A 21,529-nucleotide genomic window follows, 5' to 3' on the forward strand; every position below is an offset into this window, starting at 1 on the left:
CAAGTAGTGACATTTTTCAAGGGCAGTGAAGATTTGTTTCCAAATACAAAAAAAATCACATTTTTAAAGCACATTTCTATTTGCCTAAAGATTTATAAGTAAGCCATTTTTACTACAAGTAACAATGGCATGCAGTTAAAAATTAAATTATTTACAAAATAATTTTTGATTTACTACTAATGATTACTTCTAGGAACAAAGTAAGGACAAATGTTAGATTGGGCATCTATAATGTATTAACAAACCCTGATTCTTAATCTTCTGCCTACAGACTGAAAAAAGTTGGCTGAATTAACCTTTATTAATTTTTTTGAGTCCACATGAAGTCAAGTGAATGCTGGTTTGGCTGCACTTTCACTATTTGAATGATCACCTTGATGATATGTATATAGTTATAACCTAGAAAAGTAAAATCAGAATTAGAGTACCATTGTGAATTTGATTCTAGAGTAGGAATTTCAGCCTTGACTTAGGCTCAAGGTCACAGTAGAGAGCACTTGTATAATGTCCTCAGGCAGACATGCTGCTCCTGCAAACCAATAGTTTTAAGGATACTATTCAAGGTTGTCCTCTTCAAGGTTGACAGACTTCAACCTTAACCTCTTTTCATCCTTTACGAATGAAAGTCAAATATTAAAATAAAATATACTTCAAAAGTGATGACAAAAATGTAAAATTAAAAAAATATTAAATGGAAATGGTTAACTTGCTTTAATAGGATGCTGTTGTTATTGGCCTAATGGTAGGTATTTTAAGACCATTACCCAGAATAGCATGTAGCATGGCAATTACAATAAAAATAGCCTAAATTTTCATATTCACTACAATTCTCAATCATTGTACAAAATGCACTGTACCGTTCAAACTTTGAGACTCTGAGACTGATCAAAGAAGGGTGTTCTTTTGTCATTATTACTTACGGTATTTCATGGACTCTTATTAAATAATTACTTTAATAATTCAATTTTCATTCCCATGCATTGAAACAGATTCTGACTTGTCAAGAATATATAAAACTATAAGTTATGACTTCAGGACCTTCATTTCTTTAGAACTTATGGACATAAATGATATAAATCCACTTCCTTCAATATATTTTCAATGTGTCTAATATTTTCATAACTATATCCACTTTATCTCTGCTTTAACTCTCGGGCAATAATATTACAAAAATATGATCTGTCTTGAGTTATTTTATATTCCCCTTTCTCACTTATGTAAAAGCAGTAAATGAACTAGTTTAAAAATCAGATATTTTTTATCCCTCAAATACTTCTGTGAGAATTTTCATTTCTTATTTTTATTTGGATAACATGTTTTTAAAGCTTTGCTTTAAATGACTGGGTCTTTTAACAGATTGGCTTTATTCATGGGGTAAGTTATTTTCCCATCTACCCTTCTGTGACCTTTTGCTTAGAGTTATATACTGCCAATTCTTCTCTTTTTTTTTTAATCCTGCAGAGCAGACTGCACGTACTTTAAAAAGCTTTTGTTTATCATTTATACCACTCTTTAAATCCTGCTGTAAGCACATACTCTTCAAATCCCTGATGAAGCAAAGCCATCTCTGGAGGCCTTTAACAAACTCACAATTAAAGAAGGATGAGTTTCAGTGGAAGCTGTTAGTTTTTCCATCCTTCTATTGATCTCAATTTAACATATATTTATTAATATTTCTGCAATAATCTTTTCTAAAAGCTTACATTATCCTTGTCAAAGACTGCAATACTAAGGAGTTCAATTTTAAACTATTTTCATGGGTTCATAGTTTTGAAACATTGAACCCTAGCAATAAATTGACTGATTTGGGGTCAATAATGGCAGTTTGACCATTTGAATGCCTGTTGCTTTAAGTATTCTATATGCAGTGACAATAAATTTAAGGTCTCAGAGTACTTGAGAGACTATATAGTCCTATTTTTGTATAATATAGTATATCTATACGTATATTTAACATATATGTGTATTTTATATACATATGTGTTGCATATGTATAATTTACATACATATATGTTATATGCATATTTTTTCAAAATTTAATCTACACTTTTATCATACTTCCTATGTACTAGGTGCTTTACCAATACTGACATACTCAATTTCATAATAGCTCTTTATGGAAGGTACTATTATTACCCTACCTCAACCTATTTTACAAATGAAGAATTTGAAGCAGAGAGAGGTTAGGTAACTTGATTAAGTTTACACAGCTAAACGGTAGCAGACCTAGGATTCAAACCTAGCAGTTGATTGCAAAGTCCATGTTCTTAACCCTTATGCTAGGCATTGTTTGAAGAAATATGAATCTTTGTAGAAGCAAGAGCAATTTCTTTGTTTGCTTTATGGCCTGTGATTTTTTTTTTTTTTTTTTTTGAGTCCCTGCCATTGAAAGAACGTTTGATACAAATAGTCTACTGAAAAAGTCATTTTAAACTTATCTTATATGAAAATTTCCCAAAACTCACAAAGTCAGCAAATATTATGCTACTAAATGCCTCCAAACACCACTCCTTGAAATATTTTGCAATCCACTCTTCTTTATTTGAATAAATAAGGAAGATAAACTATCTTTTTAACTTACCAAGACTTCCTCCAATAGTTAGGGCAATGGTCTAAGAAGAAAGTAAATACTTATCTAATCTTCCCTTCAGTTCAGGAGGTGATAAAGTGATATGGAATTTACTTAATATCCTCTTTAAAATTGATGGAGAAAAAAGAGATCAAAAAGTTTACTGGCAAGACTAACAATTCTAAGATCTTATATGAACCTGAGGTTACATAACTCTGTGGAAGCCATAGGTATTCATAACAATCAGACTTCATGAATCTTTTTATAAGTTAAGAGAAAAATAAGATTCAAATGACTAATAGTTCTAATTATATTAACATGACACTCAAACTCGGGAAGCCATTAACCTTACCTTTAAAATAGAAAAATGTTATTAATTATATAACGTAAACCTTGTCTGTATCAACTATAAAATCATTTAAAATAGACTTTTCAAATATGCTTCAGTTGAGGGATTATGAAATGTATTCTATAATTTGACCAGAAAGTGTTATATTATGAGATTCTTTAAATACATAATCATAGACTTACTCAAACTTGTTTCATTTGCAGGGTGGGGGTAATTCATAATCATCTAAAGTAATTTTAAGCATTTTTGATTGATTACAATTTGAGATAGTTTTTTTTTTTTTTCATTTCTAAAATATTCAGTTTCTCAGATCAGCAAATCCTGTTTTAGACTAAAATTTAGAGCCATTTCTGGAATGAGAGGAGAAACAACTACTTAACCAACTTATACCTCTTCATGGGTTGGCAGCATCAACAAATCCTTTTACTCAGCAGTTACAAGAAATTCCTATGAACTTTCCAAAGCTAAATAACTTTAACGTTCTACTTTCCTGTTAAAGAGCCAGCAGTCAACATTCAAAATGAACTGCTAAATTCCTATATAACAAGATAAAGATTGTTTCTAATATCAGTAGCTTTTATCTTGATTTCATGTCACTCAGAAATGTTCACAATAGAAAACAACGCTTAAAAACACACTTATACCAATGACCTATTTTTTCAGACTGAGTATTTCTGGTTGATTTGGAACAATCAAAATAAAACACAACTGAAATAAGTCCTTTGACTTGTCAGTTTCAAGAGACCAAAATCTCCCACTATAATATTCCAAGAGTAGAAGTATAGGTTTTACCCCAGCTCTCGTTCCCTTTAGAAGCACTAAATGCTATTGTGTTTTGTAATGATTTTATAATAATGAAATACTAAACCGAAGTAAATAGTTTTTAAATAGCTACTCAGGAAACACCACAAACTCTCTACAGATCTGTTTGCAAAGATATTGCAGAAGCTAATCGCCTTGCAACGCTTACACAATGTGATACAGATTTACTGCATACACCCTAAAGAACAAAATAAAATATATTAGTCTCACATCGGGGTCAGATCACAAAATCCAAAGGGAGGGCAAGTCACAGATAGACAAGGACAAGTTGACAGACATTAGAGCAGCACCGCAAGCATGCGGCCCGTATTCAACTCAGTTTATTTCTGTAACAATGAAGAGGTCTTGTTTAATGGAGAAAGTACCCAGACATACTTTGTGAATGTATGTGGATACTGACCTGGACTTGTGACAGGACTAGAGGTAGTAGGCTCAATAATTTCTACAAAAAGGGAAAAGGAAAGAAAAGAAAAACATTTTGTGTATTAATCATACATAAAAGACAAACACTCATGAGACAATCAACAATCATGCAACATATACACAGGTGGTGTTGTATTTGAAGGCTTCCCTGACCTTGGAAACCACTGAACAAAATCCAATCTCTGAGGTTACACAAAACCCCATCAGAGTCCTTGGCATTAAGTCATATTTCATACTGAGCCAACATTTAGGAGCCCTTTCTGAATTCTAATCTACAGCATCATGTTATGCTGTCCTTAAGACTGACCCTTGGAGTTCTCAAAACTTCCTTCTAGGAAAACACTAAACCCCATATGTACAATGCCTTATCCCATGAGAGCTCATGCTAGTTGCTATAAAGTGTTTCAATCAGTTGTTGTTTCTTAATATATACTAAAAAAAATGGTTAAAATTCAAATGAACTCAAAAAGTCTTTTTGAAGATCAATCTTGTATTTTTACAAGCATAATGACAGAATTTGGCCACTTGGAAGACCAGTTATGCCTGCCTTCATGTCTCTATGTAGGAAGTAAACACACATACAACCCACACATATACAGAAACATGTACACATTTTGAATTACCTGAAATATATTTATGACTACAAGGCACTGCTGGCTATGGTCTAGACATAGCTAAAGGGTAACTATGTCACTGGTGTATCAACTTTAATTTTCCAGCAAGTATCTAACAAATAATATGGCATTTTAAATTACATATGTGCTATTATTTAAGATTTACACTTCTAACTTAACTTTTTAAATAAGATTGCTTCTTTTCAAGTGTTAAATGGTGGTGATCATAAAAATAATAGCAATACAAAAATTAAACACCATTATTGGCAATCTTAAAGGATATGAACAATTTTTATTGAAGAATGCAAACATCAGGAAAACATGGCATTTTTGAGACATTAATAATGCATTTTGAGATATTAATTAATAATGCATTGTCCTAGGAGACTTATTTCAGTACTAATTACACACAGGTAACCTACTCTTTTTTAACCTAGTTAAAAAGTTTGTGTGTGTCCCAGTCTGCAGGATTCCCTGAATAGTTTCCTGACTGTTCTGGGCCAATGGATCATGTACAATGTTCAGGAGAGGTGACTAAGATCATGGCTTAAGTTTCAGTAGACCTGAGAAGGGGGACTATAACTTTTGAAATGAGATATTGACAAATAATTAGAAAAGTTACAATTAAAAATTCAAAAGTCTTGTCATCCATCTGGCAGTGTGATTTGATGTCATTAACAAGTGATAACTAAGTAAGACACCTCTGCACTAGATTACTAAAAAATGTGGGAATTTTTCTAATTTTCTTTTCCAAGGACAGCTATATGTATTAATGTATCACAATTAATATTCCAATATCTTTTACTTTAGGTGCTGGAATTATAGCAGCTATTAAAATAGTTAAAAATGCCTGGTTTCAGAGATATAGAAGCATGGAACAGACTGAGGGATCTCAGAGGGAAGGCGGGGAGGGGTGAGTGGGTGGGGAGAGATTAATCAGAGAACTTACATGTTTATAAGCACAACCCATGGACACAGACATTGGTATGGAGAAAGCCTGGGGGGGATGGATGTGGGGTAGAGGGGATCAATGGTGAAAAAAGGGGACATCTGTAATATTCTCAATAATAAAGATAAAGAAACTTTAAGAAAAAAGCCTGGTTTCATGGAGCTTATGGGCTATATAACGTAGGTCTTTAAAATATTAGAACATTCGATGCTTATGTCAAAATTCCATTATTTATAGAAAATTAAAATTTGAAATAAAATATCATAGAGAAATGCTGCTTTAATTTAAAAATTGTTCTTTTGTTAGGCTGTATAATAACCCTCAAATATTTTTTTATGCATTTATGGTTTTCATTTTTCTTGGAAAAGCTCCTTCAAAAAAATGAAAGTTTATGTTAAACTTAGTTTAATGCTACCTAGCAAATCTGATTAATATATATTTAAAGTGTGTACTCAAAAAAAAAAAAAGAATTTTATAATTAAAAAGAAAATTGAAAGCATAAAATGGCTTGAAAGATAGAAACTTAACCAGCATACTTATTCAGGGGAAAACTAAATTCAGTAGGACAGTGAACAGAGTTTTCTTTGTTTAGTAATTTGGACATTTGCACTTCAATTCCTTCAACTGTTTGGTTTCCACTGTTTTGAAATTCTAACGCTTATTTGAGTGTACATTGAACAAGATGGAGTGGCATACAATGACAATGACAACTTCATCTCGATTCCAGGATGGCAGAAACAGACAGCTATCTTTTGAACCAAGCTCTTCACTGTGCTTGTTTATGTAGAGTTAAACCACTAATTTAAAGCCCCACTGTCTCATAGGTCTTTTATTTAGCGCCTGAAAAATTATGCTGTACATAGGATCCATTCCATAATGTAGTTTAGTTTCATAGTGAATCCAAAATATTTCCCCCCACATAGCTCAAGATACAGTAGAATCCCTAGGAAGGTAATTTTATGTAAAACACAATGGGATCAGATGCGTCGGTTGAGTTGAAGATTCAGATTATGAAAAGCTAGGGGTCACCCACAGGACTGGGTCAGCGCGAGCAGAAGAGAAAGCAGAGGAAGTGAGGTCAAGATTAGAATCAGCTCGTGCTGAAGTTTGTGACAGTTTGGTGAGTCAGGAAGGACCCAAGTTAAACTGGTATTAACTCGCGAACCTGCCACCCTTTAGGTATGTGGTGAGCAACTTAACACGTTTCTCCGACCCGCGACTTCCTTTGTGGAATTTAGATACTAGCTCCTACTCAGAGGGCTGTTGGTAGGATTAAAGATACTTTATGTATACAACCAAGTCAGAGTGAGCAGCGGAGTAGTTTTTGTTATTATAGAAGTGGATGAAAAAAATTAATATCTGAATCAATGACAAGAAAAGTAGAGTGTTAGGATTTGGGGAGGTTTAACTTTACTAGTTAGAAAATGACGGAGAACATCATGAGCAGTTGAAACAATCTAATTAACTAAATTCCACCTAGAATGTGAACACTGATTTTTTTTTTCCAATTAAAAAGTTAATATATTATGCTTTGGGGTAACTATTTGGGAGTCATATTGGCTCTTGGAAAACAACTATAGAATTCAAGGTATTTAACAGTTCTGATTTAAGTAAGAGTAGACATTTATAGATTAAGCTTCTATAAGTTTTGTGAGGGAGAAATGCACTTTAATTTTAAAATGAGGCTTTTGTGCCAAATTGTAGGCATGCATTATTAGGATATACAGAGGTATTTAAAAATAATTTCCCCCTTATATCTCCAAACAAAATATAATGATCCCACTAACTCAATATGGCCAAGTTCTTTTTAATAAAATCTTTTATTACGCAGAAAACACAGTTTGGATAATAGTTGAAACTGACTAGATCCAATAAATCTACTATAGATTTCTTTATACTCCCCAAGCATTGATTCGATTTTTCAGGAAACTACTTCTTGAACATTATAACAACAGAAATTATTATTATATTAATTTCAGTTACTGACATTTATTAAATTCTTAATATGTGCCAGGTACAGTTACATATATTAACTATATATTAACTCATTTCCTTATCCCAAAGAATCGATGAGGCACACACTATTATTAATTCCCCCTTTGCAGATGAGATAATGGAGCACAGAGAGGTTAACTATCGTGCTCATAGTCACACAGCTAATAAGCAGTAGAAATGGGAGAGATGCTGTGATAGGATGTCTTAGCATTCCTTTCTCACCTTCCAGAAGAAACACTGTGCTGACGTTCATAACAGCTATAATTACTTACATGGGACATTGCTGTACAAGGGATCTTACAACTCTTTATTACTAACTTTCCCAATAATAGGGTCAGTCTTTCTATTAGAGGCAGCTAATAAACGAGTGGTTTCTGTCACCCAAATTGGAAGAAAGACAGATTCAATGTTAATTTTGGAGGCTTCTATAATAGAGGACTTTGCATGAGAAAAGGGTTTGTAACACGATTTTCAAATCTTGTTCTCATATTCCAAGGCAACACTACACATAGTTGCTTACGCTGTAGAAGTCTTAATGCCATAGAGGCCCAATTCTCCAAACAGCGCAGAGGATGTGCTCGTAACTGGATCACACAATCAAATAAGAACCTTGAACTTGTAAACTCCCACTCTGTTAGCACAGTAGTTTGACCAGATATTGCTTAGCTTTCAAGAATGTTGGTTGTTTTTATATGGATCAGATTTGAGCTGTTTTTTCATCCTAGTAATCAACTTGTAAGCAGTGAAATATTCTTCAGGAGGTGCCAAGTGGGCTCTCCTGATGAACAACAGTAAACGTTCTCAGTGAGACTTTCTCATGTGTCTCATTACACCGAGAATCAGAGCGAGCGCTCCAGGGTTAACGGCAGAATATATCATTGTAGGCAATTGTATTACTGTGGGGAATGGCCTCAGCAAAAGATATGGTTTTAATTGTACATAAAACAGAGGTGAAGAGAAGTTCACCAAGACAGACATTTTCAACAGTTCTGTGGAAAAATGAGGTGTTGTGAAAAACAAGATTTTACTTTGTTAGAAAATGTGATTTTGGCCAGGATAGGAGGAAATGCTTTTAAAACAAGGTGTTGAGGAAACAAAGTGTATTATAAGAAGTAATTTGTAATTACACTTTCTATAGACCTCAATAACAATTATTTAATTTTTTTTTTACTCTGCACACACAATTTAGCGCTAGAATTGTCCAGTATGAAACCCTTTTATTTCTATGTATTTTGGGAGCTCATATTTGGTTTCTTGGTTGTTATTTTATCTTTCTGTTATTACACAGCTGTGATGTGTGCGAGTTATCTTTTAGACTGTTGAGAGATAACATGATTGTGTGGTGAGACGTGGCAGAAATTAATCCTTTTGGTTGCCATGGTTTCATCTGAAAGCTCTGACTCCCAATCATCGTGGAGTGGAAGCAATGTCATTTCACAGTAGAATAAAGAGGATGTTGCCCTGGAACGACCAAGGTTAGTGCTGATGGAAGCCACAGAAGAGACTGTGAGCTACATTGGACACAGAAGACAGAAAAGGTGACCCTTCCTTTTACCTCTGTGGGGAGGCCAGTAAAGTGTATGTCAGGCCTCACAGGGCACTGGGACAGCAGAGACTCTGTGCAGTGAGGACAATTTAGACATCACACTTTCGCCTCTGGAGAAAAACACACGTGATCTGTGAATACTCAAGGGGTTGTAACTGACATCAATGGCCAGACAGTCTAATGCAGACAGACAGCACTGCCCTGGCAATCAGAGGACTTAAGTTCCATCCCTACCTGCTAACTTAGGTGTGTAATTCTAACCCAAGCCCACTTTTCTGATATATAATTAAGAAGTTATAATAGTTGACCCACAAACTTCACCGAGTTATTTTTGTTTCCATCACATGGTCTTTGTTTAAAAGATGTTTTAGCACAGTGGTTAATAATAGTGGCTCTGCAGGAAACTTACCTAGGACCAAACCCTGAGTCCAGTTCTTATAAGCTACTCACCCCCTCTAAGTTTGTGCATTTCATAAAATGAAGATAACAATAATATCTACCATTCAACATTGTAGCAAGGGTAAATGAGAAAATGCATATGAATCACTCGCACAGTGACTGCCTGGCAAATAATTAATCATAGCTCTATAATAATTAACTTATTTTTAATCGAAATTATGATAAATGACCTTTAAAACTATTACAGCACTATCAACACTTTGTTGTGACTATCATATAATTCAACTTCAAAAGTAATTTTTTCCCTCAAGAAAACAATTTCTTTTCATGAAAAAAATTGCAAAAATATTTCCAAATCTTTACAAGGGAGAGCCTACATGTCAACATTAGCTGCACTCACCCACCAAAAATCCACTGCAACTTTACAAATATACAAGATCATTCTGCACTGATTTTGAAGACGCTTTTGTGCCTGGTGGAAGGAATATGCTCCATGTAGCTGTTGTCTGCAGCGTTTCAGTGCGTATGTGCATGTGAGAGGGTAAAGGAGGCTTCACAGAAGCCTAGGGTTAGAGTTGCTTTGAGCATCTCTCTATGTGTGCGCACCTCCAGGATCCGTTTGAAGACAAAACGCTATGTCAAAACTAAAATAAGCCTGTCTCTTATCTTCCTGAAATATCTCCCAAGGCAGCATAAATGTTGCTATACTTAATCTTGGTCAAAATGACTTCTTTGAATATCAAATATCCTCTCAGTCTTCCCAAAGCTAGTTCTGAGCAAGGAAAACACTTTCTGTAGTAACAAAGGAGCATTAATAACAGATGGTGTACTCGTACGCTTAATATTAATAACTTTCTAGACATATCACAGTTGTTTGTTGTTGTTGTTTAAATATATTTTTTATTGATTTCAAAAAATATGGAACACTTCATGAATTCGCATGTCATCCTTGCACAGGGGCCATGCTAATCTTCTCTGTATCATTCCAATTTTAGTACATGTGCTGCCGAAGCGAGCACCACAGTTGTTTTAATCTATTTCTCTACTGGGTCAGATTTTGAGAGAACAATTTTGGAAGAATTTTGGCCCATGCTATGGATTGCTATAGATTGAAATGTTTGCCCCATACTTCTTCTAAGTAGACTACCAGCTTTCAGTAAATATAGCATCGTCTCAAAGGCCATTGAGGAACTTTAGGTGTTCATGAATATTTCAATAGCACTCTGAGGCCAGGCTATGTGACTTTCATCATTGTATAGATAATCTCTGGAAAGGATCTGACCAGAGTGTGGTGTTATTTCTGAAACATACCTCTCAATATCACAGGACAATACATGTCTCAGCTTTTGGCAAACACACTTGGTTTCCTCTCTAATACAAATTAGAACAAGTATCAGAGTCAAAAGAATGTAGTTAAGGATACAGCATGGTTCCGAAAGAGGAGTATTAAAAACCGATGTATTTACAGAAGTCCATTGTATTGATGTCACGCAAGGAAATGCAGAGCCTAGACAGCTGGTAATTAACACTTGGACTGTGTATTGTCTTAAACTTATAAAACCCTAATTACTTCCAAGGACTGAACTGCAACATGCGAGCCCTTTCCAATTCTTGCCCACATACGACTGTCCAGAAGAGTGGCTTTTAGCGACTGCTTCTGGATTTTTGTTGGCACAGGGATCCCCGAGGGGTTGGCAAATGGCCAGATGCTTTGTGATGCCTATTTCACTGCATTAGCACGTTACTTATCAGTTTGACACATTGGATCTAAAAGGTAGTTTGATGAATTTAAATCAACACTATTACTGAGACTTAGCCATGTGAGGTGTGCTTTTCATATGGTTGGAGTCAGGCAGAAATGGATTTAAATCTCTGTCATATACTAGCTGTGAGATCTCTTATAAGTTAATGCTCATGGGTACAGAGGGTTTTTCAAGATGAATAACCAAGATGAGACACCTAACACAGTATAGTAGAAAAATACTAAATATGTACCCTTGCTCTCTAATTACGATCCAAAACTCCTGATATCATGGGAGAAAGTTTTTAATCTCTAGCTATTCCTAGGCCCTATTTGGGTGATATATTTTTAAACACTGGGCAATAAAGAAAAAACCTGAAAACTTGTAATAAAAAAGGCAGTTTGAGGATGGTGGCAAATGTCCCTTGAGTACTGGATTCACTGAAGATCTGCTAAATGAGGCTACCTGTTGGCCAGTGTGAAATGGCCTACAATGGAAGACCTTAAGACAGAGAAGGACGCTGTGGGATACCTGTAACAGGAATGTGACGAAGTGAGTCGTTCTCACGTGCAGCTTCTGGGAGTCAGGTGGATTAGGAGAGGCTCAACATGGAACAGCAGGAACCGAAAAGGCTGGCAGCATATGTGTTCCTAGAGTCGTCCCATTGCTCTGTTGAAGCCATGGGGCAATGATACAACTTTTTGGATACCAATGTTTTCAGAAAACAAGACCTGCGAAGGAACAGCTATGCTATTGGCTCAGGTAAGAAAAAAAAATACCAAAGACCAAGGACAAAGGCTTGAGAGATGATCCCAGGGGGTTTCCTAGAGAAGAGATGCCTGATCACTGTCACACCAACAAATCAGATTATTTTGAAGTTTTTAATTCCTTTTTAAACACGCCTTTTGCGTATCTATTTTCCTGACATGATGCTAAGTGTGTGGATTCAGTGGTGATATGACAAATTCCCTTCTCTTTAAAATATATTGTATGAGAGATTAGCAATAAACAAATCAACAAAATAATTACATAATTTACACTGTGGTGAAAACTATGGGAAACAAACACAGGGTCATTTAGGAGCACGTAGCGGGGGGCTCTATCATGTAACTATGATGCACAGTTAGGGAAAACCTTTCAGGGAGCCAATACACTAAACTTTAACTTCCATATTCGAATTATGTGCTCTGTCTAGGCTGGAGACAGACAGCAACAGGAAGGGGTGTTGGATGGATTCATTGCTGGTGCAAGCTGCTAACAAGTCCAGCTACCATGTAGCCTGTACGGGGCTCTGCTCTTGAGAATATGGGGTGTTGAGAGGGCAGGACATGATGTGCTCTCTGAATAGCAAGATACTGAGTAAATCATCCCAGTTAGAAGCAGAGGGTGCTACAGCTTGAAGAAATCTTCGAGGCTGTCCTGATCCCACCAGTTCATATAAGAGATGATTAACATGAGTCCCGGACATACACAGTGATGTGCCCAACTCATCCAGCCAGTCAGTCACAGAAGGGGAATTAGAAGCTCTTTTCTTCACCCCAGATCCAGTGACAATGAAAAAGAGAGAAACCTTTGCAACGTTCCACCCAACAACATTAGTCTAAAAATGGCAATCAAAGAGCAAGTCGCCTTAGTACTATGCCAGGGTAGGTGGTATCACAATGTCACTCCTGTCATAACATTTGGTCCTCATAAGGCAAGGAAAGTAAGTGCCCCAAGTTTGAGGACTCCACAAGCAACTTGTCTTCTCCTCAAAGCCTGTCCCAAGCAATTCTGGAGCACATTCAACTTTGAAAAAATTTTCTACTTTGTCTAAAATTGACTTGAAGAGATGCAAATGTGCATATGTGTATATAATAGACTGTAAGGTGAGTGTAACAAAAGAGTGTATATAAAATCACACACACATACATACAGGTATATGTGTGTTACATGATATAAATATATGTATCATGGGAAACCTTTTTGTTTATTTATTTCCTGTCTTTCTCACTAGAATATAAGCATCCCAAAGGCAGAGACTTTACTTTGTTATTGTATTTTCAATGCTGAGAAGCTGCCTGACACACAGTAGATACTCAATAAATATGTACTAGATGAACAAAAGAACGTGTGTACAATTTCATGTACATATGTGGGTGTATCTGCTCATGTGTAAATATTGTGATGTGGACATACATACACGTCATGCACATGTATGATTCCAGAAAATCCACTGAAACAGGAGGATTTGTGACTCACAGACTCCAACCAAACATCTTAAGGATACAGTTTAAATAGATTGCCCAGATGAGAAGAATTCTATTACTGAGTCCAAATGAAAGGTTCAGCTTTGCCTGCAAATAAAAGTTGTTGGTTTTTTTTCTTTAAAAAGATTTTCTTTTTAATTAGGCAGGATTGAAGCAATTACTATTATGCAAATTGAAATAGTAAAGTCTGACCAAGATACTTTCTGTCTGACCATATAATAATTATTCTATATTTTATTCTCCTGCCATTTAATTCCAAAATGTTTCATTATCACAAAGACAGAAATTATAGATAACCCAGGAGGGCATAATAAATTAGACTTAAATGTGTCCTAATTGCACAATCTACTGTACATACGTAAGAGAGAGGCATATGATTTCAGTCAAGTTTAGTTTCAGAGAACAAACTGTTTTCAAGCTCAGGGCATCTAGTTATTACTTGGTCTGTATCTTCTAGTAGATGTTATTAATACCAAGACCTTTAACAAACTCAGAAACAATTTGTTTAAAAATTTGAGCAGAGTATCAGTTATGACTGATTTTTATCCCAAATTACATATTTCAGTGAAGCAAGTTATTCTTAGGCATACAGAATTAAACTCTCAGGAAATGAATCCAGGGTACAGCATCAGTTGATTAGGGTGGATAGAATGTTTAGCCGTTCAAATCATATTAGGTTTTAGGCCTTGTATGAATTCAAAACAGTTGATTTAGCATTATTTGTTTGTTTGACTCCCTTTCTTTGCCACAGTTGCATTTGAGGAAGATGCGCTCATTGAGGCAATGGTCAGAAAACAACCTTATCTGTATAGCAGCTCCCCTTACCTGCAGAGGATACATTCCAAGACCCCCAGTGGATGCCTGAAACTGCAGATAGTACCAAGCCCTATATATATATGTATATATATGTGTGTATATATGTATATATTTTTTATTTTTCCCTATACATACATACATACATATCTTTTCACTTAAAGGAAGCACCTTACAGCTTCTCTTTGTCATATCGGAATTGCCAGCATTACAACTCTTGTGCTTTGGTGCCATTATTAAGTAAAATAAGGGCACGTGAACACAAGCACTGCGACACTGCAGCAGACAACCTCATACCCAAGAGCTATTAAATGACTGAAGGGTGGACAGGGAGCATATATGCATGAGACACTGGACAAAGAGGGATTTCACATCCTGGGCAGGATGGAGCTGGAAGGCATGAGGCTTCATCACACTGCCAGAGCAATGCACGATTTAAAACAGATCCATTGTTTATTGCCGGAATTTTCCATTTAATATTTTCAGACCTGTTGACAGCAAATAACTGAAACCACAGAAACTGAAATCACAGATAAGGAAGGGCCGCTGCATATTGCCTGGCCAAATTCGGAAACTCCTCAACCTTCCTCTAATGAGTAGGCACTCCTTTCCCTTCCTACTCACTAGATCTTTCTACCATTTGCTGAAACAGTGTGGTTTAAGTGACATATTTGTTTAACATTCATTTATCTAAATCATTTAAATAGTGTATTCTGGACAAAGTAAGGTGAGTTTTGCATCAAAAATACCTAGAGGCAATGAATGAGAAGGAAAAAAAAATCCATGCTAGAAGCCAGAAAACTTGAGTTCAAGTAGTGTCATTTACTAGTTAGTAATTTTGGATTAAGCCATAAATGCTTTGAGCCTCACTTTGTAACTTGGAAAAATGGGAGAAGTAATATCTACCTCTTTTATCCCACAGTGGTAAAATTGGGTAAATTAAGTCCTTTCTCTAGGCTTCAGTTTACCCAGCTGTAGAATGGGGAAAATGATAACTTGCCTCATAAGGTGATTGTGAAAATTAAATGATTTCTGTAAAAATTTTAGCCTGGTACATAGTATACACTTTAAAACATTAGTAATTATTATTAAAATAATGTAAATAGATTATATATATGTCATATATTAATTATTACAATTCTTCTTCTTTTCTATCTGAAAACATCCTGGATGGAAAATTGTTGGGAGGTGGATGGAAGGGAGCCTGAGTAGCTGTGGTTGGTACCAATGATTAGTTTCCAATTCCACTGAGATCCAACTTACTTTATAAGAACACAGCAAGGTACAGCAGAAAGAAGGTAAATTTGGGACTCTCTCCTGGCTCTGTGATTAACTCTGCAGCCCTGGGCAGCTTATCTATCCTCTTAGGGCTGTTTCTTTAATCAAAAAGTGGAGCAGAGAGTCAAGGGAGAGAATATAACTTACCAGTTGCTCAAGGCTCGTTGCCATCAGAGCAGAAATCAGGATTTGGGTTTTCTGACTGCCAGGTCAGGGCTCTTGCTTTAGCAGCTAATTGGCTGCTGGCTCCATCTGAAGCACTTCCTTTATTAGTTCATGCTACAAAGACTGTTAATTGTCATATGCTAGGAACTATGTGGATGTCAGAGATAAAACAGTGTGAGGAAGAGACAGAATCTCTGTCCCATGAAGCCTAGTCTAGTAGGGAGGAGCAGTGTGGGGTATGGAGTTCAAAACCAGAGATCAGAACCTGTTTGTCTACCTTTGACCTGTCCACAGAAGGAACAAAAGGTGCTGTACACTTATCAAGTAGAAGCGTACTACACATGCGCCTTACTTTTTAGGAGTTTCACTTTGAGTTTTGCTGGTTTCCATGGCAACTGCCAAACAAGTTTTGCAGAAGAGAAAACCTTTCCTGAACTACCCCAGCTTGGAGGTGATTAGACTTCTTTGGAGGCCAAGGCCCGTGTTGATTTCAGTGTTTCATGTATCCCTTTTAAATAACAATTTTGTGGATAGTCTACTGTTTTCTGTATCTTCTTTCCTCTTTGCTTCTTTCTGTCTTTTTCTCTTTGGACATATTCTTGCCTTAACTTTTTTCCTTTGTCTTTTAATGGTGTGTGGGCTTTGGCATTTTTGTACATGATTCATTTTGTGACAAATCTCCCAATATTTCCATTTCCTATGGATCTGATGAGCTGCATGGAGCAGGCAGCCCTGGGAGCTGCCTCTCAAGGAAGAATGTTGGGGAAACTCAGGCCCATAGGCTTAACTTTGACAAGGATAGACTCTGTCTTTACAACTTCTCCCATGTATATATTTGAAAGCACCATAATTTCATGGACCAAATAGTTTTATCAGCGAAGAGAAACTTGGGTCTGATAACCATTTAAGAGGTACCCTACCAAAAGGAAAAGTAATCTTTTATTTAAGATTTAAAATAAATTAACTCAATAGCTCTTCAGTCACTACTCTCTACCAAGCTATTTAATCATAGTTGGCTATAGTTAGAATAATGAAGAATTGACCAAACTTTTCTTTAATCCAAATCAATAAGGAATGCTCATAGCATACACAATTTTAAAAAATGCTCATTCATTCAATAGATGATAAAATAAAAATTTGACAGTGAAAAATAAAATCACTTGACTTATATGTTAATTAATTAGCCTGTCTCTTCAGAAGTTGACTGAGTACCTACTGTGTGCCAAGTACTATTCTATGTGCTGAAGGTACAAGGATAAAAAAGACAGGACTCATTTTCAAGTGGGGGCAAACTAATTAAAATAAAAACTTATATAACGTAACATAAAACATGTATTGCTATAAAATAATAGAGAAGGAAAATGTCTTTAAAGGTGGTGATGTTAGTAATAAATATGTACTGAGTACATGCCAGACAATGTTCTAAATGCTTTAAACACATTAACCCTTTTAATTATCACAACAATTCAGGGAAGTGAATGCTATTATTATCCCATTATTAAAGAGGAGAAAACTACAAATAATAAACTGAGTCACCTGTCCAAGGTGACACAGAAAGTAAGTGGCCTAGCCAGAATTCAAATCCAGAGTGCCTGGATTCACTGTAGCCTGTATTCTTAACACTTAAGCCTTAGAGGGCAGTATGGTTCTTAGAAGGCATTGGGTAAAGGTGGCCCTCAGTATAATTAGGTGGAAAAAATAGCCTTCAGGGCTTAAGGAAAAAGACTTAGGACTTGTATTACCGATGATCAGTTTTCTATATGAAGAACTGCTCTATTGGTTGGTGCCTCTGTCAGTCATTTCTAGTTACTAGCTAATCAGGCCACACATTCAGATGGATCATAATGAAACGGAAAACTAGAGGGAGGCCGGCAAGTTGGTTTGACACCTTAATCACTGTAAACGCTGCTTTTATTTTATTTTTAAAACATCTTTTCTGACTCTTACGGCTAATAATTGTGTCTACCAACTTCCCTTTCTTCCATGTTTTTTATTTTAATTTTACTTTTTAAATTTTTGTTCAAAATATTACAGATGTCCCTTTTTCTCCCCATTGACCCATCCCACCTCACCTCAACCCCCTCCCCAGTCCCTCTCCACACTATTGTCCATGTCCTTGGGTCATGCATATATCCACATAAATTCTTTGGTTAATCTCTCCCACTCCACCCACCCGCCCTCCTCCGTCCTTCTGAGATTCGTCAGTCTGATCCATGCTTCTATGTCATTGAATCTATTCTGTTCTTCAGTTTATTAAGTTCTTTAGATTCCACGTATAAGTGAGATCATGGGATGTTTGTCTTTCTCTGCCTGGCTTATTTCACTTAGTATAATATTCTCCAGGTCCAACCATACTGTCCCAAAGGGTACGAGATCCTTCTTCTTTACAGCTGCGTAGTGCTCCACGGTGTAAATGTCCCACAGCTTTTTCTCCACTCATCTACTGATGGGCACTTGGGCTGTTTCCAGATCTTAGCTATTGTAAACTGTGCTGCTATGAACATAGGGGTGCATATATTCTTTCTGATGTTTTGATGTTTTCATATAGTTAAAATAAGAAGTGGAAAAACCCTTTATGAATAGCTCTCCTATTCTCCTTGAAGTTTCTTTGTTTGAAACCTCATTTCACTGCCAGTTCAAAGCAACAGTCCCTTCCCTTATTGTCTGATACTATCCATCTAATTTGTTCATTTGTCAAGAGACCCAGACAATAGACTGGAGAGTATTTATTTGGGGATAATTAATTAGAAGTGAGAACACGTGTATTTTGCAATTTAGCAAAGTCACTGAAGTGGACAGAGGGTAGGCTGTGTCTGCCACTCAGTCTATTTTTGTTTCTTTCCGATTTGGGAAGGGGTCTTCAGCACATTGGACTTGTAGCTCTGCAGCTTTAAGATCTCTTGGAGAAGACTCGAACAAGAATGCTCCACCACAGGAAGAGAATATAAAGTGAGAGATACTTGGCAATGCACAAAAATTAAAAAAATAAACATGAGAGATTAAAAAATACGATGTTCTTCCATGTCGGTGTGGTCCCAAACAGGAGCAAAACCACATGTCTTAGAAAACTGACCCAGCAGAAGAAAAAGGAAGCACACTGCTTTGCCAGTTCTGCCACAGCCATTCTTCAACGTGGTTTCCAATATTCCTGGCCTTCTGCTACTCACATTATTGTACCAGAGTTGGTGTGCTTGACCAACAGCATGTGGCAGAAGTGACGGCATGTCACTGTACTCTAGATGAAAGGGCCAGTGCAGCTTACGCGCTTCACCCACTGCCCACCCCCTCTGGTCAGTAGCTTAGGGAAAGGCATGCTATGGGCAGCTCTACGGGAAAGGCACATGGAAGTGACGGAGGCCTCCTGCCAACAACCGCTCTGAGTGATCTGGGAAGAAACTCCACTAGACGTATCAAGCCTCAGATGACTACAGCTTCAGCTGTCACCGATTGCAGTCTCATGAGAGACCCTGAGCTAGAGCCACCTAGCTAAGCCTCTTCTGAAATCGTGGCTCACAGACACTGAGATAACAAATGTTATTTTAAGCTAATAAGTTTGGGGTAATTTATTATGTAATAAAACATAACCAGAAGGGTCCCACTACCTCTCTCCTTGAGATGGGACTGGTTCTGTGTTCACGGTGAACCTTTCCGCAGCTGGTGGCTTTTCTCAGCAGCAACGTTCCTGCTGCTTTGGGCATAACACTTCTCTGAGATACCTTCACACTAAGTGAGGCACGCTTCATGCTGCCATCAAATGCAAGGGTTTGTAGTAACGGACCTCACAGGGCTTCAGCCCTCAAGGCCAAAACGGTGCCCTCCAAGTTTCTCAGCTTTCAGAAAAGAGGAGACGAGATGCTTTCAGGCGTTGGACTCCAGTCTAGACTTGACTTTAGCTTCTTGTTGCTGATTCAAAGACATCTTAGATTCTTGGATATTCTTGACGTTTGAATCAGTGTCAAGATGTTGTTGATTCTAGTGATGGCAACATTTCATCTCATATGCAGAGCAGATTGTTAAAACATGCCGAGGCTGGGGTGCTCCTTCCCTTTCTGCTGTTCCCAATTTTATTGTCACTTCAGAAATAAGCTACAACACAGAAAGGAGCACTGAGGAGGCGGCTGTAAGAGCCCTGGGGTAGAGCTAAAAGCAGCTCCCTTGATTTTATGTTTGAGCCATCTGGTGCTTACATCAGCTACCACTTGTTTTCAAATATATATTATTTGTGACTTGGTAAAGCTGAATAACATGAGCCCCTTTGGTACAGCAAATATTGTCAATGTACAGTGATTTAAATAAAAGGAGCTAGTCATTTCGTACAAGTCTGTGTGGAAAGAGGTTGATAGCTTTCCTGTACTGAGAATAGGAAAGTTTTAATACTACCAAAAAAAAAAAAAGTTTAAAACTTCAACCTCCTGGTCACCAGGAAAATAAACATTTTCAGAGAAACCATCTGTGCCTTGAGCAAAGGCTAGCGTTTATCGAGTGCTTCCTACATCCCAGGCATTGTGCTAAGCACTTCAGATGCTTTATCTGATCCTGAAAAAATTAGAACATTCTGCAGTAATAAGCAACTTTAAAATCTCAAGGAATTAGCTTAAAAATATTATTTGTTGTCTTGCTACATGCATATCTATATATCCCACAGAGATTAGGTCAACTGTCTCATTACTGTACCATTTGGAAAGAATAAAAGTTCTCGATCAACTTGAGAAGGAGAGTGTTACACTTTAGCTCTTCTACGCTTTGGTACGGAAGCTCCACAGAGCAGGATTGCTCAAAATCTCACTGGTAGGAACAAGTCACATGATCTTGCCTAAAACCTTCCTATATGCCTGGAAGGAGAGGGGAGCCAGATACAGGCTCTCTACTAGAAGTCCCCAAAAGAGTTTCTTTAAGCAGACATATTTTATATGTGGAGAAACCATAACACAGAGAAGTAAAGTAATTTCTCAGAGCCATTCATCATCTAGTAAGTGGTGGCACTGGATTCATTTAAACCCGGGCCTGTTAAAACACAAAGCTCATGACCTTCAGCAGTGCATAGGGAGGAAAGGCCTCCGGCCTGCAGCAGCTCTCTCAGGAGGGAGAAGGAGGGTCCTAGGGTATCTATTCTGCCTGCAGAACATTCTTTCACGGATTTTTTTCAGATGTTTATTTCATAGCCCGTAAGTGAGCGAGGGCAGGGATCAGGTCGGCCTTTCACCACCACTGAAAGCTCAGGTTCCTAGTGCAGTGTCAGGCACCTAGCAGGTGTTCAGGAAATTCTGGCTGAAACCTATCGAATGGATGCCTGATTCGTGACAACACAGTGCCTAGTACTGTGCACACCAGCATCTGAGAGCACACTCAGCGCTGCTGTAGGGGGAATATGGGAGTTCCCAATGATCTCCTCTGCCTTCCTCACTTACAGAGCAAAACATGGCAGTTAACCTACATTATACATTTCTCACTCCTCCACGAATGTGAACATAGTAGGGGACAGTCATTTCTACTGTCTAAGGCTGAACGACGCAGGAGTTGGCTCATGTCTGAATGACTTTGGCCAATTTTTCTAGGCCACACATCAGTGTGGTTTGGAGCCAAGTCCAGCGCATACCAGCTTCTTCATGGATGGCC

General features: G+C 37.0%; 1 protein-coding gene and 1 non-coding gene across 2 annotated transcripts in view; both read right to left on the reverse strand.

Moving 5' to 3' along the window:
- Nucleotides 1-21,529, reverse strand: part of NEGR1 (neuronal growth regulator 1) — a 724,815-nt gene that overhangs the window by 98,773 nt on the left and 604,513 nt on the right. The gene's annotated exons all lie outside the window — the stretch shown is intronic.
- Nucleotides 10,579-10,685, reverse strand: LOC148092449 (U6 spliceosomal RNA). The gene has a single exon (XR_015715076.1). It is a non-coding gene; the product is annotated as a U6 spliceosomal RNA (small nuclear RNA).

This window comes from Miniopterus natalensis, chromosome 9, assembly GCF_054644295.1.
Source record: "Miniopterus natalensis isolate mMinNat1 chromosome 9, mMinNat1.hap1, whole genome shotgun sequence".
NCBI classification, from domain to species: domain Eukaryota; kingdom Metazoa; phylum Chordata; class Mammalia; order Chiroptera; family Miniopteridae; genus Miniopterus; species Miniopterus natalensis.